At 42.3% G+C, this 27,947-nt stretch overlaps 1 pseudogene; it reads left to right on the top strand.

Moving 5' to 3' along the window:
* Nucleotides 1-26,357, top strand: part of LOC129644284 (antigen WC1.1-like) — a 42,855-nt pseudogene extending 16,498 nt beyond the window's left edge.
* Nucleotides 26,358-27,947: the final 1,590 nt, after the last annotated feature.

The following is a 27,947-nucleotide window of genomic DNA, read 5'->3' as shown; positions in this document are numbered from 1 at the left end:
GGACCTAACATTCCAGGTTCCTATGCAATATTGCTCTTTACACTGCTGGACCTTGCTTCTATCACCAGTCACATCCACAACTGGGTATTGTTTTTGCCTTGGCTCCCTACCTTCATTCTTTCTGGAGTTATTTCTCCACTGATTTCCAGTAACATATTGGGCACCTACTGACCTGGGGAGTTCATCTTTCAGTGTCCTATCTTTTTGCCTTTTCATACTGTTCATGGGGTTTTTCAAGGCAAGAATACTAGAGTGGTTTGCCATTCCCTTCTCCAGCGGACCACATTTTGTCAGAACTCTCCACCATAACCGTCCATCTTGGTTGGCCCTACATGGCATGGCTTAGTTTCATTGAGTTAGACAAGGCTGTGGTCCATGTGATCAGGTTGGCTAGTTTCTGTGATTGTGGTTTCAGTCTGTCTGCCCTCTGATGCCCTCTCAGCACTACTGTCAATTAGTATATCTTTTCTTAAAGTCTCCTTTCTGGGACATCGATAAAGCTACTCGAGTTTTCTTATAGTTAGTACATTTTTTCCATCATTTTACTTTCAACCTTTTTTGTTTTCATAATATAAGGTGATCATTTTGCAAGTAACATTTGCATCAGTTTTGTTTTATCTTAACCCATTCACTGTAAATGCAATTACTAATATTGATGTGTTGGTATCTGCCATTTGCTTTTAATTGATCCACATGCTTTATGTTCCTTTTTCTCTCCCTTTTTTTCCCTTCCTTTAGTATTAAATAAATCTGTTATTATTTCAGATTTTCCTTTTTCCTTTTGATTTTCAGCAGCTTTACTAGGAGTGGGGCTTTTCATACTCTTTAGTTTATAATTAAAAAATTCTCTATTATTACATCTTCAAGTAGTTCTGCCTCTCGGTCTCTGTATCTGTTCTCCCTCTCCTACTCTTTATTTTCCTTCTCATCTTTCATCTTTAGGACTCCTCTAAATCACTATATTCTAAGTTCTATCTAAAATTTGTTTGATGTATTCATTCACTTTTAAAACCTAGATATTTTATTTTAGGTTGGCAATGGTTCCATTGCTATTTTTATTTGTTTATGATTATTTGTTAATTTTTTCATCTTTTTATCTGTATATTCTCCCCTTCTCTCCTTTCCCCTAAATACACTGATCATAGTTAAAATCCTTATGCATTTCTATCATGTGTGTCTCTGCATTCTCTTATCTCTTTTTTTCACCTTGGTCATTTGTCATGTTATCCTAACTTGTCAAATATCATGTCATGTTTTATTGAATGCTATAAATTATATATGAAAAAGTAAGATACTCCTGATACATTTTCTAATACCTGAAATGATTTACCCTTTGATTTGCTAGGCAGATAGGGGGAAGGGGTGTATATCACTCAAACATCTAAATATAACCTAAAACTGAGCTGTAATAAGTGTAGGTTGCAGTTTTGGTAGCACTGAGTCCACCTCTGATTTTTCTGTCCCTATGACAGGGGCTTTCAGAGAGTTCAGTTCAGAGCTTAGATTCTATGGTAGCTCAGTACCCAAGAGAATGAGAAAGACTCTGCTTTCCAAGTCTTTTTATATAGTTCTTTAGCCTCCTATCCTTCACAGCTTATATAATGGGCAGATATTTGAGGAGAAAACATGCTGTGTGAGAAAGGCTCTCAAGACTCTAATTTTGTCACTCCAGCACCAGGTAACCCCCAAATTATGCTGGCTTCCTGTCCCAATAGTCCTCTGCTTGCCCAAGCCCAGATTCTGAATCATTAAATTATGCAATGAATCAGCAAATTCCCAGTGAAAAATAAGCTGTAGATCCTTGGCTAACATTGAAATAATCTCCACTCTAGAATTTTAGCATATCTAGTCATGTTGTGTCAACAAATGTTGAATACATTTCAGTTCAGTTCAGTTCAGTTCAGTTCAGTCACTCAGTTGTGTCCAACTCTTTGCGACCCCATGAATCGCAGCATGCCAGGCCTCCCTGTCCATCACCAACTCCCAGAATTCACTCAAACTCACGTCCATTGAGTTGGTGATGCCATCTAGCCATCTCATCCTCTGTCGTCCCCTTCTCCTCTTGCCCCCAATCCCTCCCAGCATCAAAGTCTTTTCCAATGAATCAACTCTTCGCATGAGGTGGCCAAAGTACTGGAGTTTCAGCTTTAGCATCATTCCTTCCAAAGAAATCCCAGGGCTGATCTCCTTCAGAATGGACTGGTTGGATCTTCTTGCAGTCCAAGGGACTCTCAAGAGTCTTCTCCAACAGCACAGCTCAAAAGCATCAATTTTTTCAGCGCTCAGCTTTCTTCATAGTCCTTCTTTCACATCCATACACGACTACTGGAAAAACCACAGGCTTGACTAGACGGACCTTTGCCGGCAAAGTAATGGCTCCGCTTTTGAATATACTATCTAGGTTGGTCATAACTTTCCTTCCAAGGAGTAAGTGTCTTTTAATTTTATGGCCGCAATCACCATCTGCAGTGATTTTGGAGCCTCCAAAATAAAGTCAGCCACTGTTTCCACTGTTTCCCATCTATTTCCCATGAAGTGATGGGACCAGATGCCATGATCTTAGTTTTCTTAATGTTGAGCTTTAAGCCAACTTTTTCACTCTCCTCTTCCACTTTCATCAAGAGGCTTTTTAGTTCCTCTTCACTTTCTGCCATAAGGGTGGTGTCATCTGCATATCTGAGGTTATTGATATTTCTCCCAGCAATCTTGAGTCCAGCTTGTGCTTCTTCCAGCCCAGAATATCTCGTGATGTACTCTGCATATAAGTTAAATAAGCAGGGGGACATTATACAGCCTTGATGTACTCCTTTTCCTATTCAGCCTTCTATTTAATAATTTTCTTAGAATTTTCACACACTTATTCTTCTATGTAAATTTTAAAATCAAGTAGAAAATAAAAAAGAAATAAGATATCTCAGAAGTCTCTATCTTAATATGTCCGAAGACTTTATTGATTATCCAGCACATATTTGAATATGTAACTTTTATCAGGGTATATAAAACAGAATACAAGAAATACTTCTCTCTTTGTTATTCTAAATCTTTAATCTCATGGAATTAATATAATATCAACAACCTCAGATATGCAGATTACATCACCCTAAATGGCAGAAAGTGAAGAGGAACTAAAGTGCCTCTTGATGAAAGTGAAAGAGGAGAGTGAAAAAGCTGACTTGAAACTCAGCATTCAGAAAACTAAGATCATGGCATCCTGTCCCATCATTTCATGGCAAACAGATGGGGGAAAAATGGAAAGCGTGACAGACTTTTTTTTCTTGGGCTCCAAAATCACTGTGGACAGTGACTGCAATCATGAAATTAAAAGATGCTTGCTCTTTGGAAGAAAAGCTGACAAACCTAGACAGTATATTAAAAAACAGAGACATTACTTTGAGACAAAGGTCCATCTAGTCAAAGCTATGGTTTTTTTCAATAGTCATGTATGGATGTGAGAGTTGGACCATAAAGAAGGCTGAACACTGAAAAACTGATGCTTTTCAACTGTGGTGTTGGAGTAGACTCTTGAGAGTCCCTTGCACTGCAAGGAGATCAAACCACTCAATTCTAAATGAAATCAACCCTGAATATTCCCTAAAAGGACTGATGCTGAAGCTGAAGCTCCAATACTTTGGCCACCTGATATGAAGAACGGATTCACTGGAAAAGACCCTGATGCTGGGAAAGATTGGAGGCTGGTGGAGAAAGGGACGACAGAAGATGAGATAATTAGATGGTATCACCGACTTGATGGACATGAGTTTGAGCAAACTCAGGGAGATAGTGAAGGACAGGGAAGCCTGTCATTCTTCAGTCCATGGGGTAGCAAAGAGTCATACACGACTGAGTGGCTGAGCAACAACAACAACAACAACCAGTTAAATGAAAATGGTTTATCTAGGATGTGTAGCCTGTGACCAAACTACCAGCCAGAATAGATTAGGGGGCTTAACCTGGGCCTCTCTGGGGAGATGGAAATGGATAAATAATAAAAGGCAAGCAGATCATCCTCTCTCTCATCATTCATTCTTGTATGAGTGGTCAAGCTAACCCTTCAATTCTTTAATTTCTGCAGTGCCTTTTCTGTTCTCTCCTGCTCTCTATGCTGCTGCTGCTGCTGCTGCTAAGTCACGTCAGTCATCTCTGACTCTGTGCGACCCCATAGACGGCAGCCTACCAGGCTCTGCTGTCCCTGGGATTGTCCAGGCAAGCACACCGGAGTGGATTGCCATTGCCTTCTCCACCTGCTCTCTATAGTAGATTTTTATTCTGTTACATCATTCTTTTTGAGACTTCAAGTTCACAAACTTATGCAATCAGAGTCCTTCACCAGAACAAATTCCACCATGTACATAAATAATTATGAACACGCTCAGAAACCAGAAAAATTATTTAAAAAGTTGTTCTTTATGATGTGCTGGTTTTTTTCTTATTGGATTACCTTTTCTCTATCCAAAATATGGTCTCTGAAGGATGAAATCATTATCATCAGTCTTTTTTTGGTCTCTCTCTCTCATACTCCATCCACTCCCCATTTAACCTGCCACTCACTCCACCTCACTCCCTACAGAAGTTCTTTCCTTTTGGAGTCTCCTTGCCATCTATTTGTAGCTCTTAAGCTTGTTTTTTCTTTTCTGCATTGGGAGAAATCAGAAAGGGTAGCAGGGTTATGTGGTAAATGGGAGGAGCACAGGGGATAAAAAGTGTTAAAATCTTGTTGAACAAGTCTTTTTTCCCCCAAATCTTTTTATGTTTCATTCCTATTGATGCGTTTGCAATTTAGAAATCTCTAAAGTATATATTAAAAGATGTTAACTCCTTGGAAGGAAAGTAATCTTCCTAGACAGCAACCTAGTAACCAACCTAGAAAGCATATTAAAAAGCAGAGATATTACTTGGCCAACAAAAGTCCATCTAGTCAAGCCTATGGTTTTTCCAGTGGTCGTGTATGGATGTGAGAGTTGGACGGTGAAGAAAGCTGAGCGCTGAAAAATTGATGCTTTTGAACTGTGGTGCTGGAGAAGACTCTTGTGAGTCCCTTGGACTGCAAGGAGATCCAACCAGACCATTATAAAGCAGACCAGTCTTGGATGTTCATTGGAAGGACTGATGCTGAGGCTGAAACTCCAATACTTAGGCCACCTCATGCAAAAAGACCCTGATGACTCATTGGAAAAGATCCTGATGCTGGGCGGGACTGGGGGCAGGAGGAGAAGGGAACGACAGAGGATGAGATGGCTGGATGGCATCACCGACTCGATGTACACGAGTTTGGGTGAAATCTGGGAGTTGGTGATGGACAGGGAGGCCTGACATGCTGCGATTCATGGGGTCGCAAAGAGTCGGACACGACTGAGTGGCTGAACTGAAAGTATATTGGGTTGTTTGCTGTCTGCTCTCTTCCTTTCATTTTCCTTTTTTATAGGTTGCTGGCTTCTTATCTCAAAAATCCAAATAGGAAAGGCATATGCAATTAGCATATAGATAAGGTTAGAATACATTAAATTATCATTACTCTTTCACATTTGTTGAGAATCTCATGTCTAGTATGAAGTAATCAACTAACTCAAATGTCTTGCATAATCCCACTGAGACCTCACTTTCTCCTAGGTGTCTTGATAAATCCTAGGTTTTTAAGAAATATGGCTAGGGCCATTCCCTCCCTCTCCTATGACTCTCTGAGCTTTTGTCATTTCTAAACTTACCTGTGGACAACTTCTTTCACAATTAGATTATAATACCTGCACTCAGATCCAGCCCGTGTGATATTCCCTGTCCTCAGTGACTTGAATATTGGCTCTGAGAGAAAACTGGCCAGAAGTTTAGCCCCAGAAATCTCAGGATGGTCCTCTAAACTTCTAAACTTCTCTGGCTCTTAGGCCTGTAAGCTCTTGAACCCCATGGACCTTTTTCACTCTCACTTCAGCTCTGCACCCACGTTTGAATGACTACCACTGTGCGGTTTCTTTGGGCACTGTAGTTTCCATGCCCCAGATAGGAATTAACAATCCTAACCGATATATATTCTCGGGATTCAGCCATTCCGAACTGATCCTTCAATCCTTCTGGATATCTCTTCAGAAACTTGCTCATGAAAATGCAGTTTGACAATGATAGTCAAATTCTCTCTTCTTGTCCCCTCTTATTCCACTGTTGGAAAGAAAAGCTTTCACTCCATCTCATGCCTGTGAATGTTGTTTCCAATTGTCAAGCCAGGTTCATGAACACTCACTGTGTTTATTGTTCTTTGTTTCTGTTAGGTTTTGTGTGTCTGGCTTGAGGGGATGACCCTGCTCAAGGTGAGTAGAAGTGCATTCTGGAGAAGCCTGGACCCTAGTGTCGGATGGAAACTTCACACTCCTCACTGCCCAGGTTATCTGTGCAGAGCTGGGATGTGGTAAGGCTGTGTCTGTCCTGGGACATGTGCCATTCAGAGAGTCAGATCACCAGGTCTGGGCTGAAGCGTTCAGGTGTAAGGGGGAGGAGCCTGAGCTCTGGTCCTGCCCCAAAGTGCCCTGTCCAGGGGGCACTTGTCACCACAGTGGAGCTGCTCAGGTTGTCTGTTCAGTTGAGATGCACATCAGGACTTAACCTCCGTGTACACTCAGTTCAAGCTAAAAAAGAAATCAGATTGTGCTGAAATCCTGTCTTTTTCTATCAGTGTACACAGAAGTCCGGCTTATGAAAAATGACACCTCTCAGTGTATGGGGCAGGTGGAGATGTATATTTCTGGACAATGGAGAGCACTCTGTGCCTCCCACTGGAGTCTGGCCAATGCCAATGTTGTCTGTCGTCAACTTGGCTGTGGAGTCACCATCTCCACCCCAAATGGAGCAGAAGGAAGTGATCAACTCTGGAAAGCCCGATTTCACTGCTCAGGGACTGAGTCCTTCCTGTGGAAATGCCCTGTGACTGCCCTGGGTGATCCTGACTGTTCCCATGGCAACATGGCCTCTGTGATCTGCTCAGGTAAGACAGGGAAAGGCTACTATACTTAGGATGCTCCTGGAGTGAAATTTCCCCAGAGCAGAGAATAAGCGAAAACAGGCTTCAAAAGGAAGATATTATGTAGTGAAATTATTGAACTCAGGTTTCAACTGCTCATTACTCAAGAATCCAATACTGAGAGACAAGCGTGGGGTAAAATTAAAGATAGCTTTGTTGAGTAAACCAGCAGGTCTGGGGAGACAGATGACTAATGTACCAAAGAACCAGCTCTCCCTTGCTGATCAGGGACAAGAGTTTTTAAATGGGAATTTTAGGAGTGCACAGGTGGAGGTAGGGGACAGGCTACCTACAGAATAGCACAGCTAGCCCCGACAGTCATCTTGAAATAGGTCTGATCAGTGTCACCTTTATTATTTGAAATACAGTTAATCATCAGTTCTAGTGTTGATCTGTTCCCATTTCCTTGAGGCCAATTCTTGGAATTGTGCAAGATGAAGAAGATTATGGGCTTCCCTGTTGACTCAGATGGTAAAGAATCTGCTTGCAATGCAAGAGACTCAGGTTTGATCCCTGGGGTGGGAAGATCCCCTAGAGAAGAAAATGGCACCCCACTAGTCTGGTCATCATGTAATTTACTTCTACCTCCTGGTTGGGATTTCAGCATCTGCAAAACAACTCAAAGGATATGGCTCAGAATGTTAGCTATAGCCCATGAGGAGGAACTAAAAATCCTTGACTTTGTTTAGGGCTAAACTATTATTATTTTATCCTATTTGACTGTTTTCCTATGTTTCTGAAAATTTTTCATTTCTGTGATTAAATTTATTCTTTGGCTAAGGCTTTTCTACAGACAGAAGCAGGTGCAGGACATGAGGGTGGTCTGTCCTGAGAAGGCTCCGTAAGGTCCTGCTCCATAGCATTCTCATTGTTTACTCATTTTTTTTCAGGGGAAAGAAGTGCTAAGAAATGCTAAGAAGTGCTATGTCAGGAAAGAAATGCTTAGATGAATAATATTTTTATGAAACATTATTATTTAAGGACAATAATAGAGAACAAAGTACAAACAATAAGTGTATACCTAGGGTCATGTTCCCCAATCCAGATCTACAAAGAGAACATGCACAGCACCACAGAATCACTATCGCCTCCCAATAGATGTGTTCTCCTCCTCTCCAGGGAAGACCGCTTACCTAAGACTTGTACTGCCATAGAATATTTTCCCAGTTTTTGAACTTTATGTGTAACCATACAGAATGTTTTCTTTCATGTCTAATTTCTCACTCCTGATGTTGTTTATGGCAACATTGTATTCAATTTTATTACTATAGAGTATTCCTTTGAATGATCACATGACCATGCATTGATCCATTCAACTAGTGGCAGAAATTTGAGTTTGTTGCCAGGTTTTGACTATTACAAATACAAAGGTGCAAATTACCATGATGATGACTTTTGGAATAAATATTTATTATTATTTTTTGTGTTTAATTCTGTCTTATATTTTAATTTTCTTAATGGTATGGTGTACTTCTACTGTGTCATTTGTCTATCCTTCCACCTGTACCACATTTTCTTAATTATTGTAATTTTATAGTAAATCTTGAACCTTCCATTGTGGCTCAGATGGTAAAGAATCTGTCTGTAAGGCAGGAGACCTGGGTTTGATCCCTGGGTTGGGAAGATTCCCCTGGAGAAGTGCATGGCAACCCACTCCAGTATTCTTGCCTGGAGAGTCCCCATGGAGGGAGTAGCTTGCTGGGCTATGGTCCACTGGATCACAAAGAATCAGAAATGACTGAGTGACTAAAAACACATAGTAAGTCTGGGTAACTTTAAGAAGTTATGTTGTTGCTGTTCTTCCTAACTGCCTTGGTCATTCTTGGTTTTTGTATTTTGTATACATTTTTGAGTTGAAGCTCCGATACTTTGCCACCTGATGTGAAGAGCTGACTCATTAGAAAAGACCCTGATGCTTGGAAAGATTGAAGGCAGGAGGAGAAGGGGACAACAGAAGATGAGATAGTTGGATGGCCTCACTGACTCAATGGACATGAGTTTGGGTAAACGCTGGGAGTTGGTGATGGATAGGGAAGCCTGGCGTGCTGCAGTCCATGGGGTTGCAAAGAGTCAGACATGACTGAGTGACTGAACAACATAAACTTTGAATCATCTTGTCATGTTTCACACACACAAAAGCATCAGGGAATTTTATTGAGGTTAGCTTTAATCTGTATATAAATTTGAGAATGATTTATTTTGACAACATTGAGTGTCCCAAATCATTGGCAAAATATATCCCTTCATTCAATTTGGTCTTGAATTTCTCTCCGATGTTTTGCACATCTTTACCTAGGTTTTCTCCTAGGCATTTCATGGGTTTGATGTTACTAGTATTTCCTTTAGTGAAGGTTTTCTAGGAGTGAATTCTCTCTGAACTTTATCTGGATTCCCCAAATGTTAGGTTAGTATTTTGCTTTAATTCTTCTTTCTTTCTTTATTTTCTCTCCCCCCCTCTCTCTCTCTAGTTTTCTCTCTCTTTCTCTGTCCCCTCTCTCTCTCTCTAGTTTTCTCTCTCTTTCTCTGTCTTGTTCTAGCTTTCCCTCTCTCTCCTCCTTTGTCCCTCTCCTGCCCCATTTACCCTTGAGTATGTAAAATCTTTCTGGATTAAGTTGCAGACAGGATGCTCCTTTATCCCTCCTAATCCCCAACCAAAAAAATACTTCAGGAAATTTCCTTACATAACCACAGTTCAATCAAACCTTTAGAGATATCAGCCCCAGATAACATCTAAGTGCAACCACATGAGAGACCCCAAAGATAGAACTGCCAAGTTGATTCTTTCCCAAATTACTGACCAGGAAATTATGATCAAAATTAAAAAAAAAAATTCCTTCAGCTGCTAAATTTGGGGGGAAACTTTGTTATACAGTATTGTTTAACCAGGCACTTACCATGTAACTAGCTTTTCTATATAGAGGAATATTTATCCTCTCATCTTCCATTTTACTATTTCTACTTTATATTGATCTAATGTGCTGATAGACTAATTCTCTAGTTCTTAATTTCAGCTGTTAACTTTTTCATCTGTAGAATTTTCACTTGTTTTTATTATCGTTTTTCTGCCAAGACACACATCTTGTTAATTAATTCTTTGAGGACTTTAATCATGGCTATTTAAATTCTCTGTCAGACTATAAAACTCTTGGGGGAAAACATAGGCAGAAGATTCTTTGACATAAATTGCAACAAGATCTTTTTTGACCAACCTTCTAGAGTAAAGAAAATAAAAACAAAAATAAACAAATAGGACCTGATTAAACTTAAAAGGTTTTGCATAGCAAAGGAAACCATAAACAGAACAAAAAGACAACTGTCAGAATGGGAGAAAATATTTGCAACTAAAATGAAACAACTAACAAGCAACTGATCTTCAAAATGCACGAACAACTCAATATCAACAAACCAAACAACCCAGTTGAAAAATGGGAAAAGACCTAAACAGACATTTCTCCAGACATACAGATGGCTAACAAATACATGAAAAGATGTTCAACATCACTAATTACTAGAGAGATGCAAAACTGCAGTCAGGTATTACTTCACACCAGTCAGAATGTCTATCATTAAAAAAATCTACGAACAATAAATGTTGAAGAGAATGTGCAGAAAAGGGAAACCTCCTACATATGGGTATGTAAATTGGCACAACTACTATGGAGAACAGTCTGGAAGTTCCTCAAAAAACTAAAAATAGAACTATCGTATGACTCAGCAATCCCACTCCTGGGCACATACCTGGAGAGAATCATCATTCAAAAAGACACATTCATCCTAATGTTCACTGAAGCACTATTTACAACATCCAGGACACAGAAGCAACCTAAATGTCCTCACAGGAGGAATGGATAGAGAAGAAGTTGTACATATATAAAATGGAATATTACTCAGCTATAAAAGAATAAAGTTGTGAAATTTGCAGAGACATGGATAGACCTAGAGATTGTTATGTTCGGTTTAGTTCAGTTCAGTCGCTCGTCATGTCCGACTCTTTGCGACCCCATTGACTGTAGCACAAGGGGGCTCCCTGTCCATCACCAACTCCCAGAGATTACTCAAACTCATGTTCACTGAGTTGGTGATGCCATCCAACCGTCTCATCCTCTGTCGTCCCCGCCTCCTCTCGCCTTCAATCTTTCTCAGCATCAGGGGCTTTTCAAATGAGTCAGTTCTTCACATCATGTGGCCAAAGTATTAGAGCTTCAACCTCAGCATCAGTCCTTCCAGTGAATACTCAGCACTGATTTCCTTTAGGATGGACTGGTTGGATCTCCTTGCAGTCCAAGGGACTCTCAAGAGTCTTCTCCAACACCCCAGTTCAAAAGCATCAATTCTTTGGTGCTCAGCTTTCTTTATAGTCCAACTCTCGTATCCATACATGATTACTGGAAAAACCATAGCCTTGATTAGTAGGACCTTTGTTGGCAAAGTAATGTCTCTGCTTTTTAATATGCTGTCTAGGTTGGTCATAACTTTTCTTCCAAGGAGTAAGCATCTTTTAATTTCATGGCTGCAGTCACCATCTACAGCGATTTTGGAGCTCAAAAAAAATAAAGTCAGCCACTGTTTCCCCATCTGTTTCCCATGAAGTGATGGGACTGGATGCCATGATCTTTGTTTTCTGAATGTTGAGCTTTAAGCCAACTTTTTCACTCTCCTCTTTCACTTTCACCAAGAGGCTCTTTAATTCCTCTTCACTTTCTGCCATAAGGGTGGTGTCATCTCCATATCTGAGGTTATTGATATTTCTCCCAGCAATCTTGATTCCAGCTTGTGCTTCATCCAGCCCAGCATTTCTCATAATGTACTCTGCATAGAAGTTAAATAAGGAGGGTGACAAATACAGCCTTGACGTACTCCTTTTCCTGTTTGCAGCCAGTCTGTTGTTACATGTACAGTTCTAACTGCTGCTTCCTGACCTGCGTACAAATTTCTCAAGAGGCAGTTCAGGTGCCCTGGTATTCTCATCTCTTTTAGAATTTTCCACAGTTTATTGTAATGCACACAGTCAAAGGCTTTGGCATAGCCAATAAAGCAGAAAAAGATGTTTTTCTGGAACTTTCTTGCTTTTTTGATGATCCAGTGGATGTTGGCAATTTGATCTCTGGTTCCTCTGCCTTTTGTAAAACCTGCTTGAACATCTGGAAGTTCACGGTTCACGTGTTGTTGAAGCTTGGCTTGGAGAATTTTGAGCATTACTTTGCTAGTGAGATGAGTGCAATTGTGTGGTAGTTTGTGCATTCTTGGCATTGTCTTTCTTTGGGATTGGAATGATAACTGACCTTTTCCAGTCCTGTGGCCATTGCTGAGTTTTCCAAATTTTCTGGCATATTGCGTGCAGCACTTTCACAGCATCATCTTTAGGGTTTGAAATAGGATTGTTATGTAGAATGAAGTAAATCAGAAAGAATAAAACAAATACTGTATAACATCACTTATATGTGGAATCTAGAAAAATGATAGAGATGAACTTACTGCAAAGCAGAAATAGAGACAACACCAACATAGAGAACATCATATGGATACTAAGAGGGGAAATGAAGAGTGGGATGAATTGGGACATTGAGATTGACATATATGACATATAGACACTATTGATGTGCTGTGCTGTGCACTTAGTTGTATCTGACTCTGCAACCCCATGGACTGTAGCCTGCCAGGCTCCTCTGTCCATGGGGATTCTCCAGGAATGAATTGTGGAGTGGGTTGCCATACCCTCCTCCAGGGGATCTTCCCAACCCAAGGATCACCTCAGGTCTCTTGCACAGCAGGTGGATTCTTTACTGCCTCAGCCACCAGACTCAGAAGCCCTACACTATTGATACTAAGTATAAAATAGATATTGCCTGGAGAATCCCGTAGACATGGAGCCTGATGGGCTACAATCCATAGTGTCACAGAGTCAGACACGACTGAAGTGACTTAGCATGCACGCACACATAAACTTTGCCAACAAAGGTCTATCTAGTCAAGGCTATGGTTTTTCCAGTGGTCATGTATGGATGTGAGAGTTGGACTATAAAGAAAGCTGAGCACCAAAGAATTGATGCTTTTGAACGGTGGTGTTGGAGAAGACTCTTGAGAGTCCCTTCGACTGCAAAGAGAGCCAACCAGTCCATCCTAAAGGAAATCAGTTCTGGGTGTTCATTGGAAGGACTGATGTTCAAGCTGAAACTCCAATACTTTGGCCACCTGATGTGAAGAGCTGACTCATTGGAAAAGACACTGATGCTGGGAAAGATTGACGGTAGGAGGAGAAGGGGACGACAGAGGATGAGATGGTTGGACGGCATCATCGACTCGATGGACATGGGTTTGGGTGAACTCTGGGAGTTGGTGATGGACAGGGAGGCCTGGTGTGCTGCGGTTCATGGGGTCACAAAAAGTCGGACACTACTGAGAGACTGAACTGAACACTTAAAATAGATAAATAATAACCTATTGTATAGCACAGGGAACTCTCCTCAGTGCTCTCTGGTGACCTAAATAGGAAGTAAATCCAAGAAAGAAGATATATATATATATGTGTGTGTGTGTGTGTGTGTGTGTGTGTGTGATTGCTGTTTGGTCGCTGAGTTTTGTCTGACTCTTTTGTGACCTCATGGATGTAGCCTGCGACACTCCTTTGTCCATAGGATTTCCCAGGCAAGAATACTGGAGTGGGTTGCCATTTCTTTCCCCAGAGGATCTTCCCAACTAGGGATGGAACCCTGGTCTCCTATTTGGCAGGCAGATTTTTTTACCACTGAGTCACCTAGGAAACCCTTACATGTATATATAATGTATTGAATTTGCTGTACAGCAGAAGCATCCACAACGTTGTAAAGCAATTATGCTCAAATAAAAATTAATAAAAATAAATAAAATAAACTCTCTGTCAGGTAACTTTAAGAGCCAAATACCCTGGGAAATTTTTTTAATGTTTCTTTTTCCTTTTGTTTTCCATGAGAGCTCTTTTATTTTTATTTTTTGAGATCTCTTTTATAGAAGTATTTTTAAAATCACAAACATTGTAGATAAAAAAATTGAACAAACCCTTCAGAAAGGATTTTGTTTTGCTTCTTCTATTTAGGGGTAGATTAAGGATAGAGCAACTAATTTAACTCATTCTTAGGGCAAAGCTTGGCTTAAAGCAGGAATCGTGGCATTGTCAGGACCAGGGCTGTTCATAGAGAAAGGAAACACTAAGATTATGGTAACTTTACTGGTATGTTACAGCTTTCATCTCAGCTCCATCACTAGGTCATTATTATTATTATTATTTTATTTTGAACTTTTTACTTTGTATTGGGTTTAGCCGATTAACAATGTTATTACAGTTTCAGGTGAACAGCCAGGGACTGTTTCCCCCCAAACTCCCCTCCCCTCCTAAAAATTATTTTGCTTAACTGAATTTCCTGCTCTTCAACCCTCCCAACCCTCTAATCATCGCTCTTTTTTCAGGAAACCGCACCCAGGTGCTGCCCCAGTGCAATGACTCCCTGTCTGAACAAGCAGGGTCTGCAGCCTCAGAGCAGAGCGCCCCCTACTGCTCAGGTGAAGGTCCCACAGGACAGAAGACCATTTCATTCCCCAGGTCAACGCCTCATTGTCCCATTTCTCTCTCCTCAGATAGCAGACAACTCCGCCTGGTGGATGGGGGCGGTCCCTGCGCCGGGAGAGTGGAGATCCTTGACCAGGGCTCCTGGGGCACCATCTATGATGACAACTGGGACCTGGACGATGCCCGCGTGGTGTGCAGGCACCTGGGCTGTGGACAAGCCCTCGGGGTCTGCTCACTTCGGGGCAGAATCAGGGCCCATCTGGCTGGACGACCTGAACTGCACAGGAAAGAAGTCCCACGTGTGGAGGTGCCCTTCCCGGGGCTGGGGGCGGCACGACTGCAGACACAAGGAGGACGCGGGGGTCATCTGCTCCGGGTCAGCACTCCACACTGTCCACCGACTAGGGGAGGGGAGGGCCCAGGAGGACGGGGGTCTGATCCCTGAGGGAGAGATGCTGAAAGCATCAGAGAAGGAGGCTTCCTCCCATAGAACCTGTCTTTCCAGCAGACGTGAAGACGAGGTGCTTTCACTGCCTCCTGCAGCAGCTGAGATTCTGGTCCTTTCTCCTCAGCAGTGTTTGCTGGCAGAGCCTTTTCTCAGTTTTCCTTGAAATCAGGGCTCACTCTTCTGGTACATATGGTAGAGAAGTCTTAAAGCCAAGGTGCTAGTTTTTTTGTTTTGTATCAAATTTCCACATAGTTAATGGTTTAAAACAACACATGTACTTCCTTACACTTCTGTAGCTTAGATGTCCAGCAGGAATCTCACAGGATGGGGATCAAGGTTTCAGTAGAGTCACATCACCTCTCAGCCTCTGGGAAATAATCTGTTTCTTGTCTTTTCAAGCTTCTAAAAACTGCCTGCCTGCTTTTGTTCATAACCTGCTTCTGTTCATCATCAGACCAGCAACACTCCACATCTCTAACTGTTATATTCACATCTCCCTCTAACCAGAACGAGGAAAAGTATTCCACTCTAAAGGATAGTGAGTCTAAGATTGTGATTAGATTGTGCTCAGGTGGTTAATCCATCATATTTCAGGGTAATCTCAAGGTCCTTACCTTTATCACATCTGTAAAGTCCCTTTTGCCAGATAAGGAAGCAGCCACAGGTCCATTATTCTATCTGCCTCCACACTGTCCACATCACACCCCTTTCATACACTCTTTTTGATGTTTTGTCAGGAAGCAGGTATCAGCTTCCACTCCCTGAAGGTGTCCAGGTTGGTCTTCCTCTCAGTTCATAACCACTACATCATGGTGGTAGAAATATTTAGAAAGACAGACACAGATGGACAAAATCAGATAAAAAGGAGACAGATTTCACTCTGGTCATCTAGTGGATTTGCTTCCTCAGCTGAGTCAGAGATGAGTGTTCACAATTCTGGGGAGAGAGGAAAACCCAGAGCACTGAGTGGGGTGCTCACTGTGTCCCATCTCCTCCCTTTCAATCTCAGAGTTCCTGGCCCTCAGGATGGTGAACGAGGACCAGCAGTGTGCTGGGTGGCTGGAAGTTTTCTACAACGGGACCTGGGGCAGTGTCTGCCGCAGCCCCATGGAAGACATCACTGTGTCCGTGATCTGCAGACAGCTTGGCTGTGGGACAGTGGAACCCTCAACTCTTCTGTTAGTCTCAGGGAAGGTTCTAGACCCCAGTGGGTAGATTTAATCCAATGTCGGAAAACTGATACCTCTCTCTGGCAGTGTCCTTCTGACCCTTGGAAATACAGTTCCTGCTCTCCAAAGGAGGAAGCCTACATCTCATGTGCAGGTGACTTACTATCTGTTTCTGTGTCTGTCCCAACCCTGTAGGATAGTATTGAGATTTGATATTTTAAAATCTAAGTGATACGTTTAAATTGAGTTTCTAAAATGATGGAGCTAATTTAATCCACATGTTCCAAACTTGCTTTATTAAAAGTTTTTAATTGATATAATTGTTTGCTGTGTACAACATAATGCTTATATATTGATAAATGATCACTAGAGTAAGTCTAGTTATATCCATAACCATATATATATAGTTAAATATTTTTCTTATATGATGAGGATGTTTAAGATGTATTTTCTCATCATCTTTCAAATAGACAGTATGGTATTCACTATAGTCACCATGCTGTATGTTATATCTCTTCACCTATTAATTTTACAACTCAAGTTTATACCTTTTGACTACATTTGCCACACCAAATTCCCCACCTCTGGCAGCCACCAACTACTCACATCTCTGAACTTGCTTTTTGTTTTAAGGTTACACATATAAATGAGATTTTATGGTATTTTTCTTTCTCTGTCTGATTTGTTTCACCTAGCATAATGCCCTCAAGGTCCATCCTTGTTGAAACTGGCAAAATTTCTCCTTTTTTATGGGTGGATATATGTCTATATTACATTTTCTTTATCCATTCATCCATCAGTGAAGACTTACCTTGTTTGGCTCTTGTATATATTGCTATAAAATACTAAAAAGTAATGCTGTTAAAGTGCTGCAGTCAATATATCAGCAAATTTGGAAAATTCATCAGTGGCCACAGGACTGGAGAAGGTCAATTTTCATTCCAATCCTGAAGAAGGGCAGTGCCAAAGAATGTTCAAACTACTGCACAGTTGTGCTCATTTCACATGCTAGCAAGGTTATGCTCAAAGTCTTTCAAGCTAGGTTTCAGCAATAAGTGAACTGAGAACTTCCAAGATGTACAAGCTGGGTTTAGAAAAGGCAGAGGAACCAGAGATCAAATTGCCAACATTTGTTGGATCATAGAGTAAGCAAGAGAATTCCAGAAAAATATCTGCTTCATTGACTAGACTAAAGCCTTTGACTATGTGGATCACAACAAACTGTGGAAAATTCACCAGACCACCTTACCTACCTCCTGAGAAACCTGTATGCAGGTCAGGAAGCAACAGTTGAAACTGAATATAAACAACTGACTTGTTCAAAATTGGGAAAGGAATTCGTCAAGGCTGTATATTGTCACCCTGTTTATTTAAATTATATGTAGAATACATCATGGGAAATGCCAGGCTGAATGAATCACAAGCTGGAATCAAGATTGCCGTGAGAGATATCAACAACCTCAGATATGCAGATGATACTACTCTATTGGAAGAAAGAGAAGAGGAACTAAAGAGCTTCTTTTTGAGGGTGAAAGAGGAGAGTGAAAAAGTTGGCATAAAGCTCAACATTCAACATTCTAAAAATTAAGATCATGGCATCTGGCCCCATCACTTCATGGCAAATAAAAAGGGAGAAAGTGGATACAGACAGATTTTCTTTTCTTGGGCTCCAAAATCACTGCTGGTGGTGATGGTAGCCATGAGATTAAAAGAGGCTCGCTCCCTGGAAGGAAAGCTATGACACACCTACACAGAGTATTAAAAAGCAGAGACATCACTTTGCTGACAAAGGTCCATATAGTCAAAGTTATGTTTATTTCAGTAGTCATGTATGGATGTGAGAGTTGGATTATAAAGAAGCTGAGTGCCAAAGAGTTGATGCTTTTGAATTGTGGTGCTTGGATGCCACAAATGAATTGCGAGTCCCTTGGACAGCAAGGAGATCCAACCAGTCCATTCAGGAAATCAACTCTGAATATTCATTGGAAGGACTGATGCTGAAGCTGAAGCTCCAGTACTTCTGCCACCTGATGAGAAGAGCTGACTCATTGGAAAATACCCCGATGCTGAGAAAGACTGAAGGCAAAAGGAGAAGTGGGCCACGGAGGATGAGATAGTTAGCATCACCAATTCAGTGGACATGAATTTGAGCAAACTTTGGGAGATAGTGAAGGACAGAAGAACCTGGCATGCTGCACTCCATGGGGTTGCAAAAAGTCAGACACAACCTAGCAACCGAACAAATATTGCTGCATTGAACATTGGGTTTTCAAGTTAGTGTTTCCTTCAGCCCCAAATGCCCCAAAGTGAAATTGCTAAATCGTATGGCAATTCTATTTTTAATTTTTGATGCACCTCAATACTTTTTCCATAGGGGCTGCGTCAACTTACATTCCCTCTAATTGTGCAAAAGCTTTCCTGTCTCTTCACATTCTCCTTAACTCCTGTTCTTTCTTCTTTTTGATAAAAGCCTTTCTAGAGGATATGAGGTGATATCTCATTGTGGTTTTGATTTGTATGTTCTGATGATTAGTAGTGTTGAGCACATTTTCATGTACCTATTGTCAAGTTGTATGTATTCTTTAAAAAAATATTTATCAGTTTCTCTGCCCATTGTTTGAAAGTTGTATTGTTTGATTTTTGCTACTGAGTTGTGTGAGTTCCTTGCATATTTAGGATAATAATCTTTATCAGAAATATAATATGTAAATATTTTCTCCAGTTCCATAGGTTGCTTTTTCATTTTGGTGATGGTTTCCTTAATTGGGCAGAAGCTTTGTAGCCTTATGTGGTCCCAAATGCTTGTTTTTACTCTTGTTCCCTTTGATTTTGGTGTCAAATCCAAAAAATCCTCATGAAGACTGATGTCAACGATTTTATTTTCTGTTTTTTCCTGTAGAAATTTTATGGCTTCAGGACTTGTGATCAAGTCTTTAATCTACTTTGAGTTGATTTTTGTGTGGTGTAAGATAGTGGTTCAGTTTCATTCTTTTGCATGCGGCTGTCCAGTTTTCCCAATGCCATTTACTGAAAAAACTGTCCTTTCCTCATTGTATCTTCTTGGCTTCTTTGTCAAAAATTAATTGACCATACAAATATGGGTTTATTTCTGGGCTCTCTATTCTGTTCCATTGATCTCTGTGTCCATTTTTATACCAACAACATACTGTTTTGATTAATATAGCTTTGTAATATAGTTTGAAAACAGGAAGTATGACACTTCCAGCTTTATTACTCTTTCTCAAGATTGCTTTGGTATTCAGCGTCTTTTGTGGTTCCATGCAAATTTTAGGATTGTTTGTCTGTATCTGTGAAAATTTCCATTGACATTTTGGTAAGGATTGCAGTGAATCTGTAGATTGCTTTGGGTAGTATGGGCATGTTAATAATATTAGATCTTCCACTCCACGAGCACAGAATATCTTTCCATTTACTTGAGTCATCTTCAGTATCTTTCATCAGTATCTAATAGTTTTCAGTGTACAGGTCTTTCACCTCCTTGGTTAAATTTATTCCTAGATATTTTATTCATTTTCATGCAAATGTAAATAGAATTGTTTTCTCAGTTTCTCCTCATGGCAGTTTGTTGTTAGTGCATAGAAATGCAACTGATTTTTGTATATAGATTTTTCATTCTACAACTTTACTGAGTGTATTAGTTCTCATATTTTTGGTGAAGTCTTTAGGGTTTTCTATATATAGTATCATGTAAGGGAGTCTCCTTTCTCATGACTCTGATGGTAAAGAATCCATCTGCAATGCAAGAGACCCGGGTTTGATCCCTGGGTTGGGAAGGTCCCCTGGACGAGGGAATGGCAATCCACTCCAGTATTCTTGCCTGGAGAATCCCGATGGGCAGAGGAGCCTGGCAGGCTGCAGTCCTTGGGGTTGTGAAGAGTCAGACATGACTGAGCGACTAACACTTTCACTTTTCAATGTGAAAATAGTGTCAGTTTTGCCTCTTCCTTTCAGATTTGGTTGTCTTGATTTTCTTTTTATTGCCTGATGGATCTGGATAGGACTACCAAAACTAAGTTGAATAAAAGTGGTGAGAGTAGATAATTTTGTCTTGTGTCTGATTTCAGAGGGAAAGCTTTTGTTTTTTTACAGTCAAATATGATGTTAGCTGTGAACTTCTCATATGTCCTTAATTATATTGAGATGCAATCCTTCTATAACTACTTTGTAAAAGAGTTTTTATCATAAATGGATTTTGAATTTGTCAACATTTTTTCTTCATCCTTTGAGATATGACTTTTACCTTCATTTTCTTTATTTGGTGTATCACATTGATTAATTTATGAATGTTGAATTATCTTTGCATCCTTGGAACAAACATCACTTGATCATGGTGTATGATTCTTTTAGTGTATTCTCAAATTCAGTTTTCTAATATTTTGTTGAGGATTCTTGCACCTGTATTTATCAGAGTATTAGCCTGTAATTTTATTTTCTTGTGGTGTCCTTATCTAGTTTTGGTATCAGAATAATGTTGGCCTCATAAAATGAGTTTGGAAGTGTTTCTTTCTTCTGTTTTTAGAAGTGTTTGAGAAGGCCCCACCACTAAATATTGTTACATTGGGAACTGGGATTTTGAAAATAAATGTTGAATGAAATAAATAAATGTTGGGGAGGGCGACAAATAGTTAAACCATAGCACCTTACTTCCTTCAACATTTCTCTCTCTGTTTTTCTCTCTCCTTCCCTCCCCCTCCACATACACAAACACATACCCCCCCATTCAGGTACACCTTGAATGGTACGCTGAATGTTGCCTGAAACCCACAGCTAAGACTGTGGCAAGAGATATTTCAAAAGCAGAGGCTCACTCCCTTCCTTGCCTCTTTTTTCATCTCTTTGTCTTTTCCATTTGAGGCCAAAGAGGCATTAAACTATTAGACCTTTCATTGATGATATTTTTCCTATAATTAAACACTGAGAATTGAGAGGTGGTAAAGTCTTTGACCATGAAAATGAGCAACCTGCTCACAAAGGTCCTGCCACCATTTTCTCAGAGGTTCTCTGCATAGAGTGGGTATGAGGTTTGATAGGATGATCTGGAAAGAATACACAAATTTTGATACTTTATGACAGGTACTATTTACCCTTCTGGTTTTTTGTGTTGCTTTGAATTTGTATTTATTTCTCTCAGCTTCAATTCTTTTATATATACTTTTCAGTCTTTTGTTTGTTATTTCCGCATCTTCTCAATACAAATTTTTCTCAGCAGGTTTTTTTTTTTTTTTTTACTCTATTGCAAAAATTTCTGCCTTACTCAGTGTGTACATATATGTGTACATATATCTTCTTAGAATTCTACTAAGTCTTTCCTGTATATTTCCTTTTGAAGAGATTCCTAACCAACACTATGGGCTTTTCTGGTGGCTCAGACAGCAAAGAAACTACCTGCAGTGCAGGAGACCTGGGTTCGATTTCTGGATAAGGAAGATCCAGTGGAGAAAGGAATAGCAATCTACTCCAGTATTCTTGCCTGGAAAATCCTATGGACAGTGTAGCCTGGTGGGCTGCATTCCATAGGTCACAAACAGTCAGACACGACTGAGCGACTAACACACACACACACAACCAACACTGCATTGTAGATCAATTATCTTCCAATTAAAAATAAATTTAAAAAAGCGTTTCCTTTTACAACAGTAGTCTTCACTTGCCCACTTGTCACACTGAATAGTAGGTAAGAGTAGCTTATAATCTATCTAATAATTTTCCATTAAAATTACGTATGTGAGATTTTGAGTATAAATTAACTCTGTGCTTCTGGACTGATTATTTTTAATATGAGCTATTATCATAGACTATTACCATGCACTTATATTTGGTTACTATTTCACTGATTAGTGTGAATTTAAAGTTTTATTTTACTGAATTTTATTCATCCATTCATTCAATAACTATGAAGTCCTTATCTAGGCATTTAGAAAAGGTTTTCCATACATATTTGTTGAATGAGCGCATACAATGTGCAGGCACTGTCCTAATAGCAGAAACATGGCACATATAAGATATACAAGGTCCTTCTTCTAATGGAACTTTCATTAAGAGTTTGGCCACCTCATGCGAAGAGTTGACTCATTGGAAAAGACTCTGATGCTGGGAGGGATTGGGGGCAGGAGGAGAAGGGGGTGACAGAGGATGAGATGGCTGGATGGCATCACTGACTCGATGGACATGAGTCTGAGTGAACTCCGGGAGTTGGTGATGGACAGGGAGGCCTGGTGTGCTGCGATTCATGGGGTCGCAAAGAGTCGGACACGACTGAGCGACTGAACTGAACTGAACTGATGTGTACATTTGTAGATGTCCATGTTTATATTTGCTGTGGGATGTGAAGACTGATAAACAAGTAAATATTTAAGTAATTTCAGCTGTGATCAGATGCAGTGAAAGTTTCAGCCCAGGAGTTAATGAATGAGCCTGTGTTTTCATGTGTCATTTGCACTGAGCCATGGACCTTAGATAATCTTATTTGGGGACAAGATCACCCCCAGCTGTCCCTGATCCACTGTTTCCCCGTTGTGTGCAGGAAGAAGACCCAAGAGCTGTCCAACTGCTGCCCCCTGCACAGGTATGTCAGCCCCTCCCCCTCCCCTGTGGCTCCCAGGGGCTCCTTCCTCCCACCAGGGCAGTCACAGGAGGGGCTGCTGCCTTTTCAGACAGAGAGAAGCTCCGGCTCAGGGGAGGAGACAGCAAGTGCTCAGGGCGGGTGGAGGTCTGGCACAGTGGCCTCTGGGGCACCGTGTGTGATGACTCCTGGAGCCTGGCAGAGGCCGAGGTGGTGTGTCAGCAGCTGGGCTGTGGCCAGGCCCTGGAAGCTGTGCAGGCCGCGGCATTTGGTCCTGGAAATGCGAGCATCTGGCTGGATGAGGTGCGGTGCGGGGGCCGGGAGTCCTCCCTGTGGAACTGTGCTGCGGAGCCCTGGGGTCAGAGTGACTGCAAGCACGAGGAGGATGCTGGTGTGAGGTGCTCTGGTGAGTGAGGCGCTCGGGGTCCACCCTGGGTGAGCTGGGGCAGCGCAAGGACAGTGGGCTGGGCCGGGGGTGGTGGGGAGTTTGTATTCAGACAGTGTCCAGGTCCTGGGGCTCTCATCTAGGACGAGGGAGCTGGGAGGACGGGACACTGGTGTTGTGGAGACTGAGGTCTGATTTCAGGCTCAGGAGGGAAAAATGGGTTTGCCCTGCTTTCTGGCCAATTTCTTTTCCTCATACTGCTGTTTTTCTCTTTAGGTGTAAGGAAAACATTGCCCCCAACTGCCGCAGGTACTGTGAACACCCATGGGCAGGAGAGAATACTCAGGTCTGGGGACCTGTTCTGTGGGCCCTCTGACAGCTCAGGAGAGGAAAGAGCCTGAGGAGCCCTGGCTGTTGGGGAGGAGCCCAGTGCGTTATGTTGGGGAACTCCTCTGCCTTGGTTCCTGGGGCCGCATTTTTCTCATGACTGGGGTCCAAGGGAGACTGGTTCCTGTGTTGCAGAATCTAAGGTTCTCCCACCTGCCCCTGAGTGTTGCTCCTCATCATTGAGGTGCGGGTCCCAGGACCGTTTGATGCTCTGTCTCCTGAAGTCCAAGGAGAAGAGATGAGCCGGGTCCTCAGAGGCTGTCCTGGCAGGGCAGCTCCCTGACAATCCCCGGCTCTGCCTCGGGGCCACACTGGCCGGAGTGGAGTTGACGCATCTCAGGATGAGACCTGGGGGAGCCAGGTCACTGTCAGTGCACTTGTGTCTGAGGCTGGGAGGCTATTGTCTGGAGCCCCTGGAAATGCTGGCACAGGGGGTTTCTCTGTGCCAAGGACCTTCTCCCACCCCTGTTGCCTTGTTCTCTTTAGGGTCCAGACCAGTTTCAAGTCCTCTCCCTGGCATCTTCTCCTTGCCTGGGGTCCTCTGCCTCATCCTGGGGTCCCTTCTCTTCCTGGTCCTCATCATCCTGGTGACTCAGGTGTTCAGATGGAGAGCAGAGTGCAGAGGTGGGCTGCAAGGGGAACCAGTGACCAGGGAGAGTGTGTGGAGGCAGGAGATGGGGCAGGTGTGAGGAGGAGAACCTAGGCCAGGTCTCTGTTGTGAGTCTGAAGAACTCCATGTGCTCCGTGCTGAGCTCTAAGGGGTGAGTATACAGAGGTTCTTAGGACTGGGGCATGAACTCTTATAATTCATAGCCTCTCCTATGAGACCAGAGAGTCGGGGCTGAGCTGTGAATTCAGGTCAGACGAGGAAAGAAGGTGCTGACATGGTGCACGGGGTGGGAGATGCTCCTGAGGTCCAGGCAGCCTCTGTGTGAACATCAGGGAGATAAAGGGTGGGCCTGCTGGACCAGGGTGTCTGGGGCAGCATCTGACCTGCTTGGGGATCTCTCAGCCTTATCCAGCTATGAAGATGCTCTTGCTGAAGCCATGTATGAGGAGCTTGATCACCTTGTGACTCAGAAGGAGGGTCTTCTTGGCAGCCCAGGTGGGTGTCTCTGTCTGCCCTCCTGGGACCTCTGGTTGTCACACCCACTGGGTGTGTGCATTTTCTCAGCATCTGCAGACCCCACACATTCCCCAGGCTCACAGAGGCAGCTCTCCAAAGTGGCAGGATGGCCTCTTACAGCCCCGTGAGCCCCAGCCTCTGTCTACACTGCAAGAGCCAGACCCATCCCTTCTCAGCCTGAACACTGGTCCCGTGGGTGTGGGAGGGTCATTCTGTGTGTTGTGTGATGTTTGTCTCCACTTTAGGCTTCCTGTCAGATGGTGAGGACAAAATTGACTCCAGATCTGCTCCAGGTAATAGAGGTGGACCTGCTTCAGCTGAGTGTTGCAGAGGAGAGTTTCCCTCCTCATAGAGAGGAGATGTAAGGGAAGTCTTCCTTTACAGTTCCTTGAATGGACCAGAGGGATCCCTTGTGTCCGGATCTGGTCTGTCCTTCTCCTTCTCTGGCTATTCTGTGATGTTGCACATTTGGGGCTGGGCTCTCTGTGTTCAGAATCACAAGTGACACATGCTGGTTTTAAAAATAACATCTGTAAAGCACAGTTTGTCAAAATATTTAATAATGCTCAAAGGTGGGAGAGTTGCTTTGACATATATATTTTCAGTCAGGAAATATTAAGATATGTAAAATCATGTTTTGGTTTATGGACACATCAAAATGAAACATGGTCTCAGATAAAAAAATCGTTTGAAACAAGGAGTGACTGGTGCCTCTATTTAGCAGCTCAGAAACTCTGGGTCAGAAGGGATCTTAGGTATTTCCCAGATCAACCCACTTACTGTGGTTTCATCTGATCCCTGCTCTGCCCTCAGAAGCCCCAGATCAAAGGACTGATGCCCCTGGTGAGGATTATGATGATGCTGAAGAAGTACCAGTGTCTGGGGCTCCTCCTGCCTCTCAGGGGAGCAGGGAGGAAGGGCTCCCAAAGAAAGAAGATGGGATGAGGTCTCAGACAGGTGAGTGGGGATTAGCTGATCCCCTGTAATCTTTGGTCTCTGTCCAGGAAAGGGTGAATTTGAGCTCCTCAATGCCAAACCTTTCTACAGTTTCAAAACATGGGTAATCTCATGCATTTGATGGGCTTCCCTGGTGGCTCAGATGGTAAAGAATCTGCCTGCAATGCAGTAGACTGGGGTTTGATCCCTTGAGCAAGAATATCCCCTGGAGAAGGGAATGGTTACCCACTCCAGTATTCTTGCCTGGAGAATCCCATGGATAGAGGAGCCTGGCAGGCTACAGTTCATAGGGATGCAAAGAGTCAGACACAACTGAATAACTAGCACTTCACTGCCTGGAGGTAGGTCTTCTCAGAGCTCCTGTGTGAGCACAGGTCTCCTGTGATGCAGGATTTCCACATGAGCTGAGGCCCCAGAGAGTAAATGGACTGGACCTGGGAGGACAGCTGGGATCCATCCTCACTGTAGCTGATATGAAATAGTCTGAGCCTCCCTGCCCACCCCTGGGTCCCAGGGATGCTTTTTCATCACCACTTGCTTAACTAGCTTCCTCCTCACTGTCTGGCCCCCTTGTCTCTGTTCTAAATCATACCTCTCTTTCCTCTTTCAGGCTCTTCTCTAAACATCTTTACAGAGGAAGCTGATCCTGGGGAAGGAGGAGAGAGCCCCTGGCTGCTCCAGGGGGAGAAAGGGGACCCTGGGTATGATGATGTTGAACTAAGTGCCCTGGGAACATCCACGGTGACTTTTCCATGATGTTGTATTAAATACAAGATCATGCCGCAGATATTCTAATTGCCTGTATCTCAATAGAATAGTGCTGACCTCTGTGTTATATGGAAATTGCTCAAAATGAAATATTCTGAATAAAGTAATTTTTTTTTTGCTTTGTTAATAATTACCACATTCCATGTCAAATGCTTTTAGAGGATTGGTCCTCAAACACCATTTTCCTCAAAGGAAATACACGATGAGTGCACTGCCCTGTTTTCTCATCTTCTTCAAAGGCTAATGAGGGCATGAATTTGTTCGAGATCACAGATGCTCCAGGTCACTCTGGCTTAGAAAAAGTATCTAAACTTGGTCCACATTCACACCCTCCTTCCTAGCAAGATGACTTTGTTGGCCAAAAAGTATAGTCAGAACATGGTAGAGTTATTTTATTTGGTGGGAATGCTTAAGACTTGAAGCCCTGGAGATATAGCATCTCAGTAGCTCTGAGAAAACTGCTCCAAAGAGGCAGCAGGGGTAGTCAGGCTGTATACAAGTTTGCAGCAAAGGGAGCAGGGAATGTGAACATCAAAGATCAGGTACCAAGTTAAGGAATGTAGCGTTCTATGTATGGGAAGATGCAAGCCTCTGGTCTCACTGGATTCATTCCTTTCATATGCAGCTCAGCTATCTGGGGCCAACCCTGTTTCCCTGTTCACCTTAAGCAGCAGCAGATGGCTGCTTCTTGCATCCCCCAGCTCCTCAGCCGTCACCATGGGGGGTGGCAGTATCCCCTGGACCAGTTTTGGGAGCCCTCCTTCACAACTGGAGACCAGAAATCATTGATGGCTGTGATATTTCTTGTTTATTGATATGGCAGGAGATATTTTCATTTCGCAAACTCATGGAAAAAACCCAATCCTGAACATTCCTGTATGTTCTTCCCTGAAATGTCACATCACCTGTTTTTAACCTATTCTTGGGCACCAGACTTGGGTGTGGGTTTCAAAGCAGGAATTTGCTGGTGGGAGAGAATGGATACAGCTTTCCTTATCCTGCTTAAGTGTTCATGGGTCAATTAAAACTCTAACTCTAGGTAACTACCTCTGCCTTTTCATCTCTCATTCCCTAGGTTACTTTATCTGTTTATTCCTCAAGCAGATATAGTTTCCTCCTTGCTCTTCTCCCATGTCTAGTTGGTTATCAAATCCTTATGAATCCATTCTTCCCATCCCTGCCTACTATTTCTTCAGAACATTGTCATTTCTTGTCTGTCCAATTAGCTATCCTTCTGAGCAAATTATATCAGCTCATATCTCTCTCTAGTTGATGGATGGCAAATTTGTGCTCACCCACACCCTGCATCCACGTGGGGCAAGAGGGCAAGAAAGTGAGACCTAGACAGAGGGGATCCAGAAGAAGGGATAGATGTGAAAATCAGGTACGTTTGTCTATTTACATTTCAAAGATGTGGATGGAGGGGTCTGATATGACTGAATTCTTAAAGGAAGTATTTCAGACTTATGGGCTCCTCTGAAGACATACTGTTTCAATGTTTCTTTAATATGGTTACTACTGAAAAAGTAAACGTGATCCTGCTGTGATTCTTCAGGGTAGAGAGAGCTGTCATGTAGG

This window comes from Bubalus kerabau, chromosome 1 (genome assembly GCF_029407905.1).
Source record: "Bubalus kerabau isolate K-KA32 ecotype Philippines breed swamp buffalo chromosome 1, PCC_UOA_SB_1v2, whole genome shotgun sequence".
NCBI lineage: Eukaryota > Metazoa > Chordata > Mammalia > Artiodactyla > Bovidae > Bubalus > Bubalus kerabau.
The sequence above is the reverse complement of the archived record's forward strand: the minus strand, read 5'-3'. Positions and strand labels throughout refer to the sequence as shown.